This window comes from Ptychodera flava, chromosome 6 (assembly GCF_041260155.1).
Source record: "Ptychodera flava strain L36383 chromosome 6, AS_Pfla_20210202, whole genome shotgun sequence".
NCBI classification, from domain to species: domain Eukaryota; kingdom Metazoa; phylum Hemichordata; class Enteropneusta; family Ptychoderidae; genus Ptychodera; species Ptychodera flava.
This window is the reverse complement of record NC_091933.1, coordinates 7867269-7872407: the sequence shown is the minus strand read 5'-3', so window position 1 is coordinate 7872407 and position 5139 is coordinate 7867269.

The following is a 5139-nucleotide window of genomic DNA, read 5'->3' as shown; positions in this document are numbered from 1 at the left end:
TCAGTGAGAATGTACTGGCCTAAGTGGGTAGCTGTAAATTTCACAACAATTTTGACAAATCAGACTTAGATCACCCCTATGAACTGTGATACCACATTTCAAATGAATTGGAATTTGGACTTGCGGTTTCAGAGAAAAAAGGCTTTTTTACCAAAAAACAGGGAAAATTGAGCAAAAATTACAATTATCCAAATTTCAACAACATTTCCTCTTATCGGACTGACATTATCTTTAGATACCTATATAGCAAGTTTTAAATGAATGGTACTTTGGCTTGGGGCCTAAGATGAGCAACTGATAAACAGTGTAACTTGCCAATTTATGCATGAACAAATGGCTCTGACTTTTTGCCTGATGAATGGAACAATACCTATCTAAAAAATCAAGTCTCACTTAACCGATAATGTTGATAAAACAAAATAAATCACTGCATGAGTAAAGCAAATACTGTACTACAATCACTCCAACTATCCTGTACTTTGAATGTACAGTCATGGTCTCTTATCTACACTTATTGACATAACTATAGATCTACATGCACACTACAATCACTCCACTATCCCATATTTTGAATGTGCAGTTATGGTCTCTCATCTATACTTATTGAAATAACTATCTACATGCACACTACAATCTATCCAAATATCTATATTTTGAATGTGCAGTCATGGTCTCTCATCTACATATTGATTTAACTATCCACATACACTCTACAATCCATCCAACTATCTGATATTTTGAATGTACAGTCATGGTCCCTCATCTAAACTTATTGACATAACTACATGTATCTACATGCACACGACAATCACTCCACTATCCCATATTTTGAATGTACAGTCATGTTCTCTCATCTACACTTATTGAAAAGTATCTACATGCACACTACAATCAATCTAACTATCCAATATTTTGAATGTACAGTCATGGTCTCTCATCTACACTTATTGACATAACTATCTACATGCACACTACAATCACTCCACCATCCCATATTTTGAATGTGCAGTCATGGTCTCTCAACTACACTTATGAGACATAACTATCTACATACACACTACAATCTAACCAACTATCTAATAGCTATCTAATATTGTGAATGTACAGTCATGGTCCCTCATCTACACTTATTGACATAACTGTCTACATGCACACAACAATCACTCCACTATCCCATATTTTGAATGAACAGTCATGGTCTGTCATCTACACTTATTAAATAACTATCTACATGCACACGACAATCACTCCACTATCCCATATTTTGAATTTACAGCCATGGTCTCTCATCTACACTTATTGACATAACTATCTACATACACACTACAATCTATCCAACTATCTAATATTTTGAAAGTACAGTCATGGTCCCTTATATAAACTTATTGACATAACTGTCTACATCACACAACAATCAGACTATCCCATATTTTGAATGTACAGTCATTGTCTCTCATCTACACTTATTAAATAACTATCTACATGCACACTACAATCATTCCACAATCAGATATTTTGCATGTGCTGATATGGACTCATCTACACTTATTGAAATAACTATCCACATACACGCTACAATCTCTCCACTATCCCATATTTTGAATGTACAGTCATGGTCTCTCATCTACAATTATTGACAAAACTATATACATACAAACTACCGGTACATCACTCCAACGTTCCCATATTTTGTATGTACAGTCATGGTCTCTCATCTACACTTATGACACAACTATCTACATCTACACAACAATCACTCCACTATCCCATATTTTGAATGTACAGTAATGGTCTCTCAACTACACTTATTGACATAACTATCTACATGCACACAACAATCACTCCACTATCCAATATTTTAAATGTGCAGTCATGGTCTCTCATCTACACTTATTGACATAACTATCTACATGCACACAACAATCACTCCATAATCCAATATTTTGAATGTGCAGTCATGGTCTCTCCATCTACACTTATTGACATAATTATCCACCTACACACGACAATCACTCCAACTATCCCATAGTTTGAATGTGCAGTCATGGTCCCTCATCTACACTTATTGACATAACTATCAACATACTGGCTACAATCTATCCAACTATCTAATAGTTTGAATGTACAGTCACGGTCTCTCATCTAGTAGATCTACACTTATTGACATGACTATCCACATGCACGTTACAATCTATCCAACTATCTAATATTTTGAATGTACAGTCATGGTCCCTTATCTAAACTTATTGAAATAACTGTCTACATGCACACAACAATCACTCGGCTATCCCATATTTTGAATGTACAGTCATGGTCTCTCATCTACACTTATTGACATAACTATCTACATGCACACAACAATCACTCCACTATCCAATATTTTGAATGTGCAGTCATGGTCTCTCATCTACACTTATTGACATAACTATCTACATGCACCCAACAATCACTCCATAATCCAATAGTTTGAATGTGCAGTCATGGTCTCTCCATCTACACTTATTGACATAATTATCCACCTACACACGACAATCACTCCAACTATCCCATAGTTAGAATGTGCAGTCATGGTCCCTCATCTACACTTATTGACATAACTATCCACATACTGGCTACAATCTATCCAACTATCGAATATTTTGAATGTACAGTCACGGTCTCTCATCTAGTAGATCTACATTTATTGACAGGACTATCCACATGCACGTTACAATCTATCCAACTATCTAATATTTTGAATGTACAGTCATGGTCCCTTATCTAAACTTATTGAAATAACTGTCTACATGCACACAACAATCACTCGGCTATCCCATATTTTGAATGTACAGTCATGGTCTCTCATCTACACTTATTGACCTAACTATCTACATGCACACAACAATCACTCCACTATCCCATATTTTGAATGTACAGTCATGGTCTCTCATCTACACTTATTGACATAACTATCTACATGCACACGACAATCACTCCACTATCCCATATTTGAAATGTGCAGTCATGGTCTCTCATCTACACTTGTTGACATAACTATCTACATGCACACGACAATCACTCCACTATCCCATATTTTGAATGTGCAGTCATGGTCTCTCATCTACACTATTGACATAACTATCTACATGCACACAACAATCACTCCACTATCCAATATTTTGAATGTGCAGTCATGGTCTCTCATCTACACTTATTGACATAACTATCTACATGCACCCAACAATCACTCCATAATCCAATAGTTTGAATGTGCAGTCATGGTCTCTCCATCTACACTTATTGACATAATTATCCACCTACACACGACAATCACTCCAACTATCCCATAGTTAGAATGTGCAGTCATGGTCCCTCATCTACACTTATTGACATAACTATCCACATACTGGCTACAATCTATCCAACTATCGAATATTTTGAATGTACAGTCACGGTCTCTCATCTAGTAGATCTACATTTATTGACAGGACTATCCACATGCACGTTACAATCTATCCAACTATCTAATATTTTGAATGTACAGTCATGGTCCCTTATCTAAACTTATTGAAATAACTGTCTACATGCACACAACAATCACTCAACTATCCCATATTTTGAATGTGCAGTCATGGTCTCCCAACTACACTTATGAGATATAACTATCTACATACACACTATAATTTATCCAACTATCTTATATTTTGAATGTACAGTCATGGTCCCTCATCTACACTTATTGACATAACTGTCTACATGCACACAACAATCACTCCACTATCCAATATTTTGAATGTGCAGTCATGGTCTCTCATCTACACTTATTGACATAACCATCTACATGCACACAACAATCACTCCACTATCCAATATTTTGAATGTGCAGTCATGGTCTCTCATCTACACTTATTGACATAACTATCTACATGCACCCAACAATCACTCCATAATCCAATAGTTTGAATGTGCAGTCATGGTCTCTCCATCTACACTTATTGACATAATTATCCACCTACACACGACAATCACTCCAACTATCCCATAGTTAGAATGTGCAGTCATGGTCCCTCATCTACACTTATTGACATAACTATCCACATACTGGCTACAATCTATCCAACTATCGAATATTTTGAATGTACAGTCACGGTCTCTCATCTAGTAGATCTACATTTATTGACAGGACTATCCACATGCACGTTACAATCTATCCAACTATCTAATATTTTGAATGTACAGTCATGGTCCCTTATCTAAACTTATTGAAATAACTGTCTACATGCACACAACAATCACTCCACTATCCCATATTTTGAATGTGCAGTCATGGTCTCCCAACTACACTTATGAGATATAACTATCTACATACACACTATAATTTATCCAACTATCTTATATTTTGAATGTACAGTCATGGTCCCTCATCTACACTTATTGACATAACTGTCTACATGCACCCAACAATCACTCCACTATCCCATATTTTGAATGAACAGTCATGGTCTCTCATCTACACTTATTAAATAACTATCTACATGCACACGACAATCACTCCACTATCCTATATTTTGAATTTACAGTCATGGTCTCTCACCTACACTTATTGACATAACTATCTACATACACACTACAATCTATCCAACTATCTAATATTTTGAAAGTACAGTCATGGTCTCTCATCTACACTTAATGACATAACTATCTACATGCACACTACAATCACTCAACCATCCCATACTTGAATGTGCAGTCATGGTCTCTCAACTACACTTATGAGACATAGCTATCTACATACACACTATAATCTATCCAACTATCTAATATTTTGAATGTGCAGTCATGGTCCCTCATCTACACTTATTGACATAACTGTCTACATGCACACAACAATCACTCCACTATCCCATATTTTGAATGAACAGTCATGGTTTCTCATCTACACTAATTAAATAACTATCTACATGCACACGACAATCACTCCACTATCCCATATTCTGAATTTACAGTCATGGTCTCTCATCTACACTTATTGATACAACTATCTACATACACACTATAATCTATCCAACTACCTAATATTTTGAAAGGTACAGTCATGGTCCATATCTAAACTTATGACATAACTGTCTACATCACACAAAGCAATAGACACACGATGAG